General features: G+C 48.4%; 1 pseudogene; it reads left to right on the forward strand.

Moving 5' to 3' along the window:
* Positions 1-8433: 8433 nt before the first annotated feature.
* Positions 8434-16067, forward strand: LOC101405921 (peroxynitrite isomerase THAP4-like; annotated as a pseudogene).
* The last annotated feature ends 2577 nt before the right edge of the window (positions 16068-18644 follow it).

Below are 18644 nucleotides of genomic sequence, written 5' to 3' on the forward strand. Positions count from 1 at the left end.
AAAATAATGGCTGTTCTTGGATCTGATCTCTAAAGAGCTAAGGGACTCACACACACAGGCTCGTGGAGAGCTCAGAGACATGTGGATGCCCAGTCAGCACCCTCACTGCCCTGATGTCATCCCTCCCATGCCAGTCTGCTCTCTTGGCCAGTTCTGGGATTTGCATATGGTATCCTTTTCTCTTTAGGACGGTGAGGTGTGTGTGTGTGTAACAGTAGTCTGTATGTAAAACTGATGGCGCCCTTCTCAGAGACATCTATAGGACATCTACTCCCCAGGGACCAGAGGAAAAACCAGTTGCAGTCAGGTCAGGTGCTCTGCTCCCAGCACAGGCAACACTGGCAGTCTGGGAGTCTGATTTAAGGATTGGGCTGGGTGGGCAAAGTCCTGTACAGCTGTGAGCCTGGGACCCTGCAGAAGCCTTGGTCCACGGCCCATCACTGCTATGAGCCAGTGTCAGGATGGCGGCAGGAGCTCCCTACCCACTGGGCTCGCAGAGGCTGCCTTTCCCTTATCCTGAATGTGCCTTCTGGGGATGCATTTGCTTTGGATCCACGTTGGCTTGGCTAGCATCTAAGGCCTGCTCAGTTGGCCCTTGTCAACTATGGCCATGGAGAGTTGGGAATTTGGCTTATTATCCCAACTCGCTGGCTAGAGTCCAGCTCTGGTTGCCCATCCTGACTCAATGTCTGGCGTCTCAGCTGAGCCCAGCCCATTTGCCACCCCACAGTCTGGCCTTCTTGGCCCATCAGAGGCAAATCCTCCTTTGCCACACCCCTTAGCAGCACTGCTCATTGGCTCCAGCCACACCGCAGTCCACTCTCTGGAGACAGTATCTTTAATCCAGAATGCATTTAGCCAGTGCAGTCATTGATGGAGGAATTAGTCCAGGGTTTTTCTTTGTTTGTTAGCAGTCAAAGTTTTGCTAAAGATCTCTGAACTTCTTGCTTTTCAAACAGCTGCCACACAACTCAGTTCTCTCTCCTTCATTCTTAATTCCCTCTGGCCTCTTCCAAGCCTAAGAGATGCCCATCTCTGTCTCCCTTTGTGCAAATCGTGTCAACATGTCCTGGTGAAGTCTCTGTGGTGGGCACCATGCTGGGCACAGGTGAGACACAGCTGGAGGTGGGTAAGTCACATCCTTCCCTGGAGGAGCTTCCAGCCTAAGAAGAGGGTCAGATACCCACAGAGGTAACTTATACTCCAACAAGGTGAGGCCAGAACAGAGGTGTGCCCCTACTGCAGTGGGAGTGTCTCACCACAAAAGCCACAAGCGCTACCCAGAGGTTTTGTAGGACAAAAACGGAGCCTAATTGGGCTGGCCCTGTGGTGTAGCGGTTAAGTGCACGTGCTCCACTGCTGGCAGCCCAGGTTCGAATCCCAGGCCTGCACTGATGCACTCCTTATCAGGCTATGCTGTGGTGGCATCCCACATAAAAGTGGAGGAAAATGGGCAAAGATATTAGCCCAAGGCCAGTCTTCTTCAGCAAAAATAGGAGGATTGACATGGATGTTATCTCAGTGCTGAACTTACTCACAAAACCATAAAAAGGAGCCCAACAGGTGTGTTGTAGAATGGAAGGAATTGGATCAGAGGGGATGATGTGAACAAAGATGCAGAGTATGACAGGGTGTTGAGTGCAGGGCAGCAGGGGCTGGGATGGCAGGAGGACCATGGGAAACAGGACTCAATGCACAGAGTGGGCCTTACAGAGGGGCTGCCTGGGGAGGGGTCAAGGAGGTCTTCTCCATGTCACAGTTGGTTTGCAAACCTGATTCCACGGCTAGTTTTACCTTAAACCCTGAACTAAAGATCTCTGCAGTTTCTTGCAGAGTCAGCCTTCCCAGATTCTGAGTGCTCCCAAGCCAGTAAAATACCACGACCATCTCTAAAGTCCTACCCTGTGCTTTAGGGCTGCCTGAGCCGTCCCAACTTACTTCCAATCATAAATGGGAGAAAAATAGCTATTAAAACAATGAAATGGTGCCAAACTGAGGATTCTAGAGGAGTGGAGGATTCTTCTCAGAGGAGGATGCTTCCTTTGTTTTAGATCGTCCTTGGAGCTTTTTGGTTACAAAAGATGAGGCACAAGAGAGTTGTTTAGATGGGAGAGAAGAGACTGAGACAGAGCTGGATAGTTTTGCTTAATAAATTTTGTGCAGACTTTTGTTTGGGTGTGATCTCCCATTACCTCTAGGGAGAGATGGCTGTGGGTGAGGGTTCCGAGCGTGGAGAGTATAGAGGGAGTAGAGACAGGGCCAGTGTCCTCGATGTGTGACCTGTGCACAGCCCGCTTAGAAGGGCCTAATGCCTGGTTTAAAGCTCTGCTGTTGCTGCCTTGAAATTCTTAAGAGCCCTGCATTTTCATTTTGCACTGGGCCCAGCAAAGTATTTAGCTGGTCCTGAAAAAAGTTGTAGACAAGGGTATATTGGTAAAGGATTAACGACCAGCTCTCTGAAAGAAAAACTCTGACTGGTAGCACTGGCCGATTTCCATGGTGTGAACATTCCTATCTTGGCCCATTTTAAGCTACCACAGGGTGAATAACAAGCTTGCAAGATTCTTGAAAATTTCACAACCAACTTGCAAGTTGGTATGAGCCAGCTCCAGCACATCACTGGACTGGGGCAAGGATCTTGGCAGATAAAGGGATTATGAAAACCCCCACCACCAAAAAAATGGCAGTTGGGAACATGTCGAGAGAGGCCAGTGTGAGGAGATGAGGTCAGCAAGAAATCCTTGTAGCAGGAAAGGCTGAGTGACAGAATGGCAAGGATGTCTTCTATGCACCTTTAAGCCATTTTCTCTTTCTGTACTGGAAACCCCCCCTACTATATCTAAGCCTTTCAGAAAGTGTGGTCCCTACTTGGCCAGTGTGGGCGTGGGGACTGAAGGAGGAGCCAGTCGGGTGTCTTTAGGGCTTTCTTGATACTCTGGTTCTCCTTCTGGGACATGGCAGGACTGTACTGTGCAGGCCCCTGAAGTCGGGTGTCGTCATTTGACTCGCTTTGTCCAATGAGATGTGAGCAGAGCTGTCAGGCACCATTTGCCACGTTGCTTCCCCTGCAATGGGGTTAGTGAATTTCCTGATGGTGGGATCCTCGTCAGCCTGAGTCACTCTGGGTGAGAATGTTGTGAAGCAGAACACACAACGGACACACAGTGTGAGAGAGAAAGAAATCTTCTTTGTTGTTTTCAGCCAGTGAGACTTGGGGGCTGTTTGTAATTGCAGCAGAATCGAGCTCCACCTGACGGACACATGGACTGACCACACGGGGGTAAGGAGCAGTCAAGACTGAGTGAAGACAGCCACTGTGGGAAATGATACAAGAAGTCAGGAGAGCAGAATTGGAAGCCAGACGTGGCCAGGAAAATGGAGGACCCTGAAAAGCCTCAGGAATATGTGGGATGGGGCTTGAGGAATTTTTCTGGTTATCAGGTGGACGATGAGAACTTGAGGCCATCCAGGTGACACAGTGGTTCCTGAACATGCACATTTTATCTGTCCCGTCTCCCTAGCAAGGAAGGAATAAGTTGTGGGGCAGGGACAGGCCAAAGATCTACAGCCAGGAGACCCAAGATTAAGCCTGGATTCCAGCGCTGGAAGTGACCTTTGAGTGACCTCGGATAACTGCCTTCCTCTTCTGTGGAACTCAGAGTTCTCAGATCCCACCCAGCTCTGACGTTCTAACACCCTCTGTCTTTGTCACTGGCGTCACTCATCACTTACTTGACTCCTCAGCACCTCCTGTCTACCTGATGGCCTACTTCCTGGGAAATGGGCTCTGTTTCACCTTTCTGGAGCCCCTCAGGAGCACACAGGTGCCCTCTGCCCTACAGGATGTGTGTGTGTGTGTGTGTGTGTGTGAAAGTGAGGGATATTGAGATAGAGAGAGAAAGAGACAGAGAGAAAGAGAGCCTACAACCAGAAAGCTTTACCAAGCTGATCTTTCAAAGTCTTCTTTAAAAAAATCATTTGCCCTAGAGAGTACTGCACTCAGTTGGAAACGTTGTCCCAAATTCCCACCAAAAGGCCGCTGCTGCCACACTGACAAACACACACACACACACTTTCACTCAAAACTGACCAGTTTTGTGCTCCCCAGCACCAGAGAGGGCCCTGCCCTTTGCACCCACCCCTTCTCTGGCCTACCAACCCCCGAAAACTTTCAAGGCCATATGCGACATGAACCTATAGCCTCTTTGGTCATAAAATGACTCATTTTCTACCTTGGTTCACACTGCAAGCTCTATTATGGTGCCACTCACACTCTACCACACTCAGACCTTAAGATTAGAAACGTCCATCTCTTTACTGCCAACCAGAAAGCCTGACGTCCATTCATTCATCAAGCCCTTACAGAGTACCTACTATGTGAGAGGCAGAGGGACAGAGTGATAAACGACACCCCTGCTTTCAAGGAGGTCCCACAAAGCTGGGTGGGGCACAGAGAGCAGAGAAGCTGGCTCTGACGTGGCATGCTGAGGGTGGGAAAGACATGGCAGCAGGGCGCATGGAGCACATTCTAGGATGGGAGTCCCCAGGAGGAGGCATTTGAGCTTGGTAGGATTCCACAAGGCAGGGAAGCATGGGGGTGGCAGGGGCACTCCAAAGAGATGCCCCAGCATGTGCGAAGGCAAAGAGGTGCACAGCTCGTAATCATGAAGCACTGGCTGGAGCCCTTAGTGATGGGGGAGTAGGAGCCTGGGGAAGAGGATGAGGCAGTGGTCAGCTGATCTTAGGCAGTTAGTGAACAAGTGAGTGAATGAATGAGAACTTTGATCATGAAGCCACTAACCTGGTGCTGGTCCCTAGACTTATTCCCTGGCCCCTAGCAAGGACACAGCTTGGTTTCATGGATATGTGTAGGGCTAGGATAGATCTCAGAATGAACCAGATGCTTTAGACATGGGACAAGCCCCTATCCCAGGAGCCACGTGAGAAGAGGCTATGAGTAGATTTGGAAGACTGGCAAGTAGACACACAGACCTGTGTTCTAGTCCTGACTTTGCCATCTCCCAGCTGTGTGAGCTTGAGCAGGTGACTTTTGAGTTCTCTGAGCATGCTTCCTCGTTCGATCCTATGAGGATGGTTAGGGAGACTGACTAAGGAAGCTTGTCTGACAGTGCCTGGTGCAGGATAGAGGAGGTGTGTGGAATCTGAAACTTTCATTCAACCTCAAATTCCAAGCTGATGTGACCATTAGTTCAGAGCTTGGCAATGGCATCATAAGGTGGAATTGGCAACTTCAGATCTTTGAAGATTCCAGGCAGAGCTGGCTTCAAGGGCGTGTGATGGGGTCTTACGCTCAGAAGGCCCCCTGCTTGGTGCTTCAATTTCCGTAGTTGCAACCTTGAAGTTCTCAACCATTTCTCTTTGAACTTGTGTTTCACGAGTAACATCTGATGGAATAATGGAAAACACGCCAGGGGAGTGGAGCCTCAACCCTCATATGTTCCTGCCTCCTGCTGCCTACCTGGGATGATTTCTCAGGTGCTGGTTCCAAACATGCTGGCACACCAGAACCCATGACCTCCTCTACCCTCTGTGTGGGAGCAAAGAGGTTGAGTCAGCAAGGAAGACACACATCTCACCATGAGTCACCCTCCACCCTCTGCAGAGGCCTCAGTGTAGGTTAAGAAATGGTGGGTGCAGTGCACTCCCGATGGTGTCTCAGGGCAGGGTGAGGAGACAGTGCCTAGGCACTAGGAGGGTGACTCAGCATGGGCATCTCGCCCGCCCCTCATCTAGGTACCAAGTGCATCATGGCACAGAGGTTAGAGGAGGTTGGAGGTTGAAATTGGGGGCTTGCCTGTCTGCCATGGGTGGGTTGGTGGGCTGTGAGAAGGGGAGATCGATTTCCCCAACTCCACCCAGGGCTTTGCATTTTTCCCTTGCCTCAGACACTACAAATCATGTAGCCGACCCTGGTTAGAATCTATGTTTCCATTTTCCCGTCCTCAACTCAGAGTCCATGGTCCTTGTGTGACGTGGCCAGATGGCTCTGAGCATCTGGTGAGCACTGGTGAGATGAGGGGGGGAGAGGAAATCAGATCATTCAGTGCAGGGGTAGACAGCTGGTGATGGGCATCTAAGGGACTGAGAGCCAGTGCCTCCCAAGCTTTAATGTAAATGGCAATCAACTGGGATGTTGTGAAATTGCAGATTTTGATTCTGGAGTTCTGTGCAGGGCCTGAGATTCTGCATTTCTAACATGCTCTTGCTTCATGGACCACCTTTTGTGTAGTGAAGTTCTAGAAGTCTTAACCTAGCAACAGTGTGGCCTCCAGACCAATGCCCGGTGAGCCCCTGTAGGAGATCTTAAGACAGGCAGAGGGAACGACTGCTTGGAACTGAGCCAGGACCCCACACTATGACCACCTACCAGGGACTCTGTGTCCCCAGACTCTTCAGCTGATAATGTGGTAATGCTTAGTCAATGTGTTCATCAGCAGGGTAACTAAAAACTCACCCATAAATAACATCACTCAATCCTCACACCCTTGTCAGACAAGTATAAAAAGGCTGTCTTATAGATGAAGGAATGGAAGCACAGAGGATGAGGGGACGTACTCCAGGTTGCAACTGTAAAGTGGCAGAGGTATGATCTGAACTCAGATTTGACTAAGACCCTTTCCAATCTGCCAGCATCACTAAATTTAAGTTTGGAGGCTGGCCTAGCTGTGGCTGGAAGCTGGTCCCCCTGCCACTCTTGTGACCCCCAATCCTGCAGGAGCCCGGGGTGTGGGGTGTTGGGCCTGAGACTTGGGCCCCCCGGCCAGCATCCTCTGCACCCCTAGCCAGGAGTCACCTCTACCTTCAGCTGCTCGATATTGATCTCCCCATCTTCTATCTGCTGCCGTAGCTGCTTGGCAACTGTCTTCTCCGTCTCCATGATCTGCAGCAGGTGTAGGTACTTCTGCATCAGTGCTTCACGCTCCCTGGCCAGGGTCTGGTAGCTGTGGACAGACAGACGTGGTAATACACTACCTTCTTGTTCGCCAGAGATCCAACCAGAAGTGGGGCTCCCCCACTGACTGCAATTAGGAGAAGGTCCTGACTCCCAGCCATGGTGTGCTGCACCTTGACCTGACTGCTGTGCTGTTACTGACTGCTGTGCTGTTACTGACTGCTCTGGCCCCTTTTCCAACTCCTGTCTCACACTCTGACCTCTGGTTCCTCTAACTGATCCTGTTCTCTCCCCTCTCCCTCCAATCCACCCCCTGGGCCTTTGTACAGGCTCACTCTCTTGTTAGGGGTAATGCATCTGGTGACTTTAAGTTAAAGTCAACGCTCAAATTTAACAACAATGCCTGGATGACAGCACATCTGGTTACAACATGGTTCACTGAATATTTTGAGCCCACTGTTGAGACCCACAGCTCAGAGAAAGAGATTCCTTTCAAAATATGACTGCTCACTGCCAAGTGCTGTGGTTCCCATGGAGATACTGATGCTGATGTGTGCCTCCCTGCACACACACGCAGAAGTTAGGAGAAGTCTTATGACTCACATAATAGAGGTCTCTGAGGAGAGCAGGGCCAGAATCTCAAGCAGGTCTGAAATGGCTTGAGAGAGCAAGGAAAGGAGCCTGGCCTGGGTTTTTATTGTGGTCGGAGGTTTTAAAGAAAAAATATTCAATGACACTTGTCAAAGATGGTAAAGCATATTTTATTTAGAACCACTGTGATACGTAGAGACCACCATGATGGGATTCTAAGTAGGGGAGAAATGAGATTGGGCTCGACTCTGAATGCAGCAAGGGCAAGTGGTAATTCACAGCCAGGCAGCATGGTGGGGGTCAGTGGATGGAAAATCACTAAGAGACAAAACAAGTGTTGGGGTTTCTGGCTAACCTGACCTAATAGATTTCTTACCAAAGACAGGCCAGAGTGATCAGACACCACCTGAGGGATGGTGGCGGAGGAGGAGGAGACTGAGCAGATCTCGAGGGTCATCAGACATATGGGTGGGTGTTCTGGTTAAACTTACTTAGCAAGTTTCTTGCTAAAACTGGATTTTACAAGGAAGTGCACAGACAGGCCTAGGAGAGGGTTCAGGAGCCTGACTAAAGTTTGGTCAAAGCAAGAAATCTTTGCTGGAGATGAGACCAGGGCAAGAGTTCTGCACACAGACAGGAGCTTGTGTGGTTGGATTCGAAACCAATGCCAGAGAAGGGAGCCTCTGGACTTTCTCATCAGCTTGTCCAGGTGTGAACACAAGGGAAAGAGGGAGAGGAGAGGTGTAAGCTGTCAGCACACATCAAAAAGTACAGAGTCTGACCGCTCATTGCAAGGACCAACATGCGTACAAAAATATGAATTTGCAATGGCTTCCTTTTATATAAAGAAATACCAACAGGAAGCTCAAGAATGATCAAAACTGTGTACTGGGGGTGGCTGGAGTAAGGGCACTGGAGGGGAGCCAGACATGTTGGCAGTGACCCTTCTGAGGTTAGATTTTTCTATCTTACAGATTTATCTAATATAAACAGAGAAATTTACACATACCGTGTTTTCCCATTTAATAGTTTTCCTTTAATTTTAACTTTTGTACATAGGAAACGATTCTAAGATTTAATTCCTTTAGCACACTAACAGTTAAAAAATAATAACCATATGAAATGAAATTTTCATATCTCTTGCTAACTAAAAGGACAATCTGCATCCTAGTTTGTTCTTCCACTGTATCTCACACAGGCAGTATTTTCAGGAATCAGTGGCATATTATAGTGCAATAGGGATTTGGGTTTAGCTCCTTAAACATAGTAGGATTAGTTTGACTAGTTTTCCTCACATCAATTAAAATAAAAATTACATTGCTTTAGATTTTTAAATCTCAATGTTCTCCAGGGACATGCACATGCAAACACTGATGTAAAAACGATAAATGCATCTGAAAACTTCAACATATTCATTTCATATCTTGAGATTCTCTTGTCTAAAAAGAACAAAAATTCTAGTTCCACAATTTTCTTGCCTTATTGATATTATATCTCTCCATCAATTCACATTTTTAAGCCCAAGAAACTCAAAATGTTATTTCTCACACAGGAAACAAAATTACAAAGAGCTAACGGATACCAGAAGCACAGAGCTACACTGTTCAAACGATACAAGAATCCAAAGGAAAGAAACACAAATATTGGAGTCAGCACAGATAAGCAGCCTGCTTCCCACAGGACAGAAGGAAAGCCACATTCAGAAAGTTAAACACATTCTAAACTCTCCCACTAGAGACAGAAGACCTGGAGAGGGTCAGTCCCTGGCGCAGAAGGTTGGGGACACCTGAGGAGCCACAGGAATGGACTCTGGGAGCTCACTCACCCTCCTCTGCCTGGGGATGTAGAGAAGGACTCTCTCTCTCAGCTTCCACTCTCACAACTGAGGAGACAATCAGAAGGATGCCGTTCAAGCTTGTGACTCAAATGAACTCTAAATTCATAAACGCTAATCCACACACAGATCTCCTGACTTTCACAGACTTTCTCAATATGCACAAATTATACTCTGTGGGCACCTGCACTGTGGGTGCAAAACTCCACCCTACGTGTAGACACAGGCCCAAGGGTAACACAGGGACAACCTCAGGAAGGACAGCAACCCCAAACCCCTGTGCAGGTGTCTTCCCAGCTTTCCAGGGCTCTGTAGCTTTTCTCAGCAGAAAGCCTCCTTCTGTGGTGGGTATGGGCAGGGAGACACCCAGGAAGAACATGTGGGCCCTCAAGTACTTCCCTGTGCAGACTCAACGGGGGCTTAGATTAGAGACCCTGACCCCAGACCTCTGCTCCCAGTCACGTTGCTTTGGACCACAGTGATCTTGTAAATGGCACAACCCAGTGTTTGAAGAATCCATCAAACTCACACAAACCTATGGTTTACGTGGAAAAGAGGGAAGAAAGTTGTAAAGCATTTTTTTAATTCAACAAGAAAAGCCATGGTCTGGCCTCATGGCTTAGCAGTTAAGTGTGCATGCTTCACTACTGGTGGCCCGGGTTCGGATCCAGGGCGCGCACTGACTCACCGCTTCTCCAGCCATGCTGGGGCCCTGTCCCACATACAGCAACTGGAAGGATGTGCAACTATGACAAACAATTATCCACTGGGGCTTTGGGGGAAAAAAAGGAGGAGGATTGACAATAGATGTTAGCTCAGGGCTGACCTTCCTCACACACAAAAAAAAAACAGGAATTGCCTGACACTTGGGCAAATAAGGCTGAATCTCTAAGCACCCCAGGGGCCAAGGGAGGCTGGTCCATTAGTCAGCCCTAAAAGGACGTACAGTGTCATGTTAGAAAGAAAACGCCCCAGCACATCCTACAAATACCATACATGTTTTTACCAGCATCAACAGAGGCCTTCGAATGCCAACACTTTTTCTACTTTGAAGCAACCTTCAGTGCCCCATTACCACTCATCATGTGCCTACTCCTAAATTTAACATGATGACTTTCACATCTAAGGTAATATGACTGACATTAAACTGTGTTTTCTACCTTAACCAAGTCTCTCCTGTGAATGGTCATGGGTGTGCAAGCAGTAATAACCTGAGAACAAACGGAGAAGTAAATAAATCTATTCCTTCCCCCACCCTGTGCCCCCAGCAAACAGTACAACACTGTCTGATTCTTTTTCTTTTTTAAACAAACTTCACCAGAAATACATCTGCTGAACATGCTCCTTTGGAAGTCAGGGCTACTGCTTCCTCCAGCCACCTAACACATTTAAGTGACCAGATGCCACAAACCATTGAAATATTGCCTACATGTCTACCGTACAGTTCCCAAACTGAGATTTCAGTAAACTTATGTTGCAGCTGCCAGGAAAAGAAAAAGGAAGCAAAAACAATGCCATCCACGATGACAGGTGGAATTAAACCAAATGAAAGTCTTCCTTTACAGATACAGGGATACTTGAAAGCAAATCACTCCTAACAAGGAATGAGGGAACTAAAATTTCTGTGGGAAGAAAAAGAGATCCTGTGTACAAATGCTTCCAAGGAAACTTTCAAAAATCCAAAATATCTTGCCAGTAAAAATTAATGTACTGTCTCCTCTGGAGCAGAAGCATGCTAGTAATGGTGCTTAGGGCAGGCCACCCCAAGATGCACCACTCTGGTATATGGATGATTTCGAGCTGAATACAACAACAACTCAGAAGACTCAGGAAAAACATTTGAGTTTCCCCTCCCAAACTGCCTAAAGAATTTAACAAAGAAGACTAGTTTCAGGAAGAACCCAATATCATATGATGGCTGTAATATAATGCAAAATAGATTTTACAATAGGAAAGGCACCAACAAACCCCTTTTTATCAAAATTTTTGTCTCTCCCAGGCCACAGTCTCTATAGGCGGCCCTGAAAAGAGTTGTCTGACAAACATTTGTATTTCTATCTCCATGTGAATTGTCTTCTTCCCCTCTGAAATCCCAAACCACTACTCCCCCAACACCTTCCACATCTTTAGCTACAATACTTAAGCAAGCAGCTTAGACAGAATGATGAGCTGCTCATTTCCGTGTTTATCCCATGTATACATGTTATTAAATTTGGTATTATTTTCTCCTGCTAACCTGTCTTTTAATTATTTGGACAGCCATAAGAACCTTAAGGGAAAGGGCGGAGAGGATTCTCCCTCTTCCTCGACACTAGCATTGGCCAAAGCACCAACACCCCACCCTTGCCACCCCAACACATTGTACTAGGGCCCCAAGAAGTTAAGGCATGATGAAATGGAGTCAGTTTCTCTTTTTCATCACAGAAAAAGAAGCTTAAATGGTCTATCAGTCACTGAAATAATAACAAAATCACGCATGTGTTGTGAGCATTCCTCCCCTCCAGCCTACAACATAACGTCATAGGAGTTACAGAGCTTCCACTTCTTAACTCCTGGAGGGGAAGGAAAAAGCCTCCCAAAAACTGGCAACACAGCACCGCTGCGCCCCTGCCTCCCCTCCCCAACGGCCTGCTGCCCCTCCTGCCCCAGCGGCCAGACAGGAAAAGCATCCAGACACACAGGGACTGGGCTGTCAGACTCGCCAGTCTCACCACAGGTGCCGCCCCTCCCCACTCCACCCGAGGACCCCACTCTAGCCCGCGGCCCAGCCCCAAACTGTGCCTGCGAATCCCTCCGGCCAAGGGCCCAGGTGAGTGCAGTCTCCCAAAATGCCCCGTGCTGACGTGCCTTCACCGACGTTCCTCTTCCAGCTGCCTGGGAGAGTGAGTGTGAAGTCATGTGCAGCTGCCGAGGCCAATACTGCCAAGCAATGCAGGCGGAGCTAGAAGTGCGGTTGGAAGTGCATCAGTCGCCATCTTGGCGTATGGTGGGACCCCACGCGGAGGGCCAGGCTGCACTCTCGGTTCCCCCATGGTCTGGGTCATTCGATCCAAACACTGCAGCAGCGATCCATGGGGCAGCCGAACAGACGTGTTTGGGCAGCGTGACCCCGGGAAGGGCATGGCAGCAGGCATTTTACATATGCCTGTGGGCGAGGCCATCATGCTTTACAGAGGACAGGAGGGCATGCGCCGCCATCTTGCTGTCCTGCAGGCCACAGAGACCAGCTCCACATCCCACAGAGTGTCACCCAGTGCTCTACCCTGGTGGCACTCCCACTTGGGGGTGGCGAGGAAGGGGCTGGTGCCTGGTGGCGTGATAGCCTGAGGCCCAGGATGGTGATTGCTGAACGGCCTCAAACTTCTCTCACCAGCCAGGCAACGAAGAGAAACCTCCGTCTCCTTCCACAGGTAACCGGCCACTGCTGCTTGGTCAGCCCCCTGTGAGGTCCAGCAGGAGGTGGGCGGCACTTTGTGCTCGGGGCCTCGGGGCCGGTCCAGTGGATGAGTCAGCGCTGGGTGCTGTGTTGCCTTGGTCTGTGCCACCGTCTTTGTTTGAGGCACCTTGGGCCACCACGGCCACCCCACAGCCACCAGCGCCCACCTTATGGCCTCCACCACACTCTCAACCCCACCCTGCGACCACCCTGATCTCCATTGTTTCAGGCTGGGACCAACAATGTGAAGAAACAGGGTATTTTGGAAACTCTCTTCCTTAGGTTACTATCTTCTTGCATTTGCTGTGACTTTTCTGCTCTTTTGATGGCAGGGAGCCTGCCTTGATCTCTGTGATCAGGAATGTAGCTGAGCAAATGCAGCTTGTACCTGCTGGAAGGATACACCTCCCAGAAGCTCTGTTGCTAGAAGCATCCTGGCAGTGCAGGGAATGGTGGCTCTGCACATAGAGGTGAGTCCCGCAGAGGCATCTGACAGCATCTTGGGCAGCGCAGGGCAAGGCCCTCTCCTCATAGGGAGGCTGACCCTGTGGATTTGGACTCTGACAGCATCCTGGGTGGAGCAGGGTGCAGCCCACTCCTCATGGGGAGTCTTACACTTTGGACTCTTCATCTGACAGCATCCTGGGTGGAGCAGGGTGCAGCCCACTCCTCATGGGGAGTCTTAGACTTTGGACTCTGCATCTGACAGCATCTTGGGTGGAGCAGGGCGAGGCCCACTCCTCAGGGGAAGGCTAACCCTGCAGACTGGGCATCTGACAGCATCCTGGGGGAGCAGGGCACAGTCCACTCCTCATAGGGAGGCTGACCATGCGGGCTCAGACTCTGCATCTGACAGCATCCTGGGTGGACTACAGCACAGCCCACTCCTCACAGGGAGGCTGACCCTCCGGTCTCTGCATCAGACAACATCCTGGGTGGAGGAGGGCGCAGCACACTCCTAACCGGGAGACTTACCCCAGGGACTCGGGAAGGGGCTCCTCTCTTCACATCTTCCTTGGGCTCCCACAGCATGGTGAGGGGTTTGCCTTCCCCTTGGCCTGGCTCCCTTCATGAAGGCTTCTGGAATTCAGCTAGTTCAGTGAGTGCTTTCCTGCGGACTCCACACTGAAGTTCCAAGAACAGTGCATTGAAGACATTCTACTTTGAAAACCTGCTGGCAGATTCTTTTGTTTCATGTTGCAGGTTGTTATTGAAGTTTGAAAGACCTGAATGCCACTTGTTGTCTGCAGTCTTATTGAAAGTTTACAGTGGTTTGTTCTAAGGCAGAAGTTGTTACAATCTATCCAAAGAACTAGAAACATGAGCTTGTTTCAGAGGTCAGCCACCATGCTTTCTTGACAGTTTCCTTCAGAGCCTGTGTCCCAAAAATTTTGTTACTGTTTTTGAGAATGAGGCAAAGCATTGCAGAGAAGGTAGCTCTTGGCATGTGTCGTGGTCTAATGTGGTCTGGGGGCAAAGGATGTCAGGGTCCTTTGGTAACTAGTCACAAAGCATTGAGAAAGGTTAGAAGGTCATGTTCCTTGGCACTCCCTGAGGAGCTAGTACCCACCTGGTCTGGTCCACAGTGGCCACAGGGGGACTAGATGACCTCAGGTGGAGCAGAAAGCACTTGGGAGAGACTCTTCCACCCCCTATGTGCACAGTTTGGTCTAAATATAGATTTTACCTTAATGAGGAGAAAAGATTATGATGTGTCTTGGTCAGTACCTTGCAGGGACTGGTTGCTTTGTACAGCGAGAAGCTTTCCTCCTGGTAGTGAGAGGACAGGAGAAACACAGAACCACAGCTCTTGGGGCTGACCTCCTCTTGGCGGCAGTCCCGCATCCTCAGCTGCTTGAGTAGAGCTGGGTCCAGGCGCCCTGCTGAGTGCCTGGGAGGCTCTGCTGGCTGACACCTGGCCTGGCTTTGAAATAGGGGGACCAACCCTCTCCGTTTTAGCACCCAAAGTCCTGCATGCCAGGGACAGCGGGAGGGTTGGGCAGCCATGAGCTTCTAGGAACTATTTCCGAGGCTTCCTGAAGGCTTTCCTGTTGTCTTGGTGCCATTCTGTGCTATCTGCCAGAGCGTCTGTGTCCCTACACTGCACTTACCACAGCCTGAGAGGATGTCATCACCTTCCTTCCTTCTCTGCCTTACAGACGGTCAGTTCCTTAAGGTAGACAGTGGGTCTTTCACCTTTCTATTCCTGTAATAACTTGCAAGCAGAAGGTGTTCCTTAAATCTTTACTAAAGGTTTAAATGGGCAAAGTCGCTACAGGTTTGGGTGTTTGCCAACAACACTTCTTTTGCTTTTATAGATGATCTTTTTAGGGGGAGACATTTAACTCTTTCTTTCTAATTGTTTTTTCATTTATCCTTGCAGGCTCCCTATAAAGGGCTCAAAACATCTCGTCCAGTGGTTAAAAGCTGTTCACAGGGATTACTGGACCCCACTAAGCATTCCTTCGTCTGTACTCAACATTTCACCAAAAAAAAGCTCTCAGAAATGTTGGAGGGTCAGTACTACGTGCTTAAGCCCATGGCCGTGCCCTCCATCTTCCATCTGACTGAGAAAGGGGGCTGAAGGCCATGGATGCCCCAGGAGAAAGGACACCAGGAAGGCTGCCAGGAGCCTGAGAGAACGTGCACGTAAAGCAGATGCGAAAGGAGCTGCAGGTTCATCGTTGTCCTCGAGGGAAAACCTGAGGGACTAGCCAGGGTCCCGCAAGTTGAAGCAAGCCCCTCTGCAGGGTGAACCCGCACCCAAGGCTTCCCAGGAAGCCGCCAGTCAGGAGCGGGCACAGAGTCTCTGGAAGGAACTCCGGGAGACAGTGTGGCCTCCACAGCGTCAAGCAGCCAGGGAGATGCAAACACGTCTGCTGTAGATGCTGGCAATGAGACCCCCTCTTCCCTGCCAGGGCCTGCTGGGTAAGAGTGGCATTTCCGTGGGTGACTTTACCCCCCAGGTTCTGGAGCGTGCAGATTTATTGGCTGGCTTCCTTCTTACAGTTTCTCCTCAGCACACACTTGAGAGAGGCCATCTGTCCCACGAGAGCCAGTCTAGCGAAGGAGGCTGAAGAGAGATGTGGAACCCAGATGCAACGGGAACAGCCTGGGCCCTGAAGGGGGTTTGACCTGGATCCCCCAAGTTCATCATTCACAATGAAGCCTCAGAAACCGTCCCAGAGTCCCTCCACCCTCCAACAGATGTCACCCAGAAGCCAGTGTTGCTGTTCTCGCCCTGCACAGCTTCTGTTGCATCCCTCACAAAAATGTACATTCCAATGTGTTAGGATCTAAATGTGAAATTAAATCGACATAGTAAACTATTAGAAAAGTTGTGGGAGACTCTTGAAATCATGGGGAAGTCCTTTCCATTCATGTTTTAATGAATATCCTTGAACTGAAGTCATTTTGAACATTTTAATAATTTCTTTAAAATTTTAAACATCTGTTTGAGTAGAATACGTTCTCTTTTGTAAAAACTAAAACACTAGAGTAATACATATGCTAAGAAATGGAAAAAACTCCTATTTCTCACCTACCTCCCAACTTTTATTCCTTGTTGATTGTACAATTTGGTGTGTAATCTCCTAGACTGTTTCCTGTGCTTTACATACATATTTCTCTACCTGTACAAAGAGGTTGGATATATTTTTGGTGTGTTTATTGGCTGTGTTTCTGATTTTCCTACTCTTTTACAGTTTACTACTTGTAAACACTGGTTTCTTGATATTCTTTACATATTGAGGGTACCATCTTTTGCCTGTTATACATCCATGGAAAACATTTCCCTATCATATTGTTCATTTAATCTGGATCAGTGCTTGTCTTCCCAAATGTCAGTAACACTTCAGGTGGGAAACGGCTCTATGTGACAGGCTGTTCGGGAACTCCTGGACCCCCAGGGCAACAACCATTAGGACAATACAAAGCAAGAAACAAAACTCACCCTGCGTGTTTCCAGATGCATCCTGGGGGAAGGACAGCTCCAGTTGAGGACAGCTGATGTCCTGGTCAGAGTTATCCGCTATGTACTCCTATCACGTTAAAGCTGTTTCTGTAGTTGATCATACCTGATTGTACAGTTTGGTGCCTTTGTCTGTTCCTCTTGGTCAGACTGTGCAAGGTTTCTCACCGTTACAGGTATTTCCCGACAGCCAGCCCTTGATTCCATTACTCAGGTCTACGTTGTTGTTCCTGCCTCGTGCATCCTCACTTCATTCTTCTGTCTTTGGTTTTATGGTGGTGTTGTTCTGGCTCCTGGAGGGAAGTGCTCAGCTTCTTCGTGTATAGTTGATATTCCTTGATACCTGCAGTGGAGGCTGTGTCCCTTCCTCTGTCCCTTTCTCCCCAGGCCATGGATTTGCCTCATGCTGCTCTCATTGCTATTCATTTCTAAATAGTTTGTCCTGTCTCTCTGGATTCCCTCTTTAACCTGAGAGATTTAGAAGGGTGTGGACAGATTTTCAAGTGGATAGGTTGGGGGAGGGGAGCCAATATTTTGTGATTATTTTTTACTTTAATTGCTTTAAGGTCCAGTAATATGGTCACTTATAGATTTCTGCTTTTTGGACTCTTTAGAGATTTCATTGTGGCTTAGCACACAGTCCATTGTGGTGACTGTTTCATTGTGGTTTGAGGAGAATGTATCCTCTCCACTAGTTGCTTACATTGTTGTCCCTCAGGCTGAGGCTAGATCTAGCTTTTTTGTGTTCATCAGCAGATCTGTTTCCTAACTTACTGTATCACTTGACCTGTGGATTTCTAAGAGAGGTAAGGTAGGTTTCCCTGTGATTCTGGAGGTGCCTGTGTCTTCTTGTTTGTCCAGTTTTGCTTTATGTTTCAAGACCATATTGTTAGGTGCATAAGTGTTCCTGACAGTTATCAACACAGAAAACTCCTTCTTGTCCTGTTTAAAGTCTTATTTCTTTATCTCCTTATTTTCAACCATGTTATATCCTTTTATTTTATAACTATATTTTAACTCAACTTCAGAGTCTTTGTCTTTTTATAGAGCAATTTAATCCATTTACAATTGTGATTATTGATAAATTGGAATTTGAGTCTACTATTTAATTTAATTTTTAGGCTTTCTCATGATTTTTGTATTCTTCTAGTGGGTGTCTTTCAGCTTTTAGGAACAACCGTTTCTGCCTTTCTTTCTGTAAATGCTTGGAGTTGATCAGTTCCTGTGTTCTACACTCCCAACTTCTCAACTTCCACTCCCCAGCTTGAGACTGTCTGATCGTAGTTCTGTGTTCTTATTTTCCCCATCAAGCAGCCATGATTCGATGTAAGTATACATTTTATTGGTTACTTTGTTGACCACTATTTATTGTATCCAAATTTTTCCTCCTTTTTGGAAATATTTGATGCTATTTTGGAACTCATATGACAGTAAAATTTTGAGAGGAACCGAGTCTGAGATACTCCTTAGGTACTGATGCTGGGGAGCTAGCACCTAACCTCTTAAAGTTACATCGGTGTGTCTGCAGAGTCATGATGTGGTCAGAGATGTTTAAAACCATGGAATTGAATGAGGTTTCCTGGAGACACTGTAGCTGTAGAAGGGACCAGGGCCCAGCCTAGGAGCAGGCAGTATTTGCAGAGGTGCAGCTGAAGAGAATCCAGGAAAGGGGACTGAAAAGTTGGGGCATGGAGTCACAGGAGCCATAAGGGGAAAAGGGTATTGCAGAAAGGAGGGGTGCTCAGTTGGCTCGGATACAGCTCTGAACAGAATGGAGAAAAGATGGCTGGACTCAGCCACATGGGATCACTGGTGACCTCAGTCTCATTGAGAGGGTGGGAATGAAGCTGGGTGTAGAGTGGTTGAAGGGGGACCATGGGAGAGCAGTAGGGATGAGGCA

This window comes from Ceratotherium simum, chromosome 34 (genome assembly GCF_057802395.1).
Source record: "Ceratotherium simum simum isolate JZ-2026a chromosome 34, ASM5780239v1, whole genome shotgun sequence".
NCBI lineage: Eukaryota > Metazoa > Chordata > Mammalia > Perissodactyla > Rhinocerotidae > Ceratotherium > Ceratotherium simum.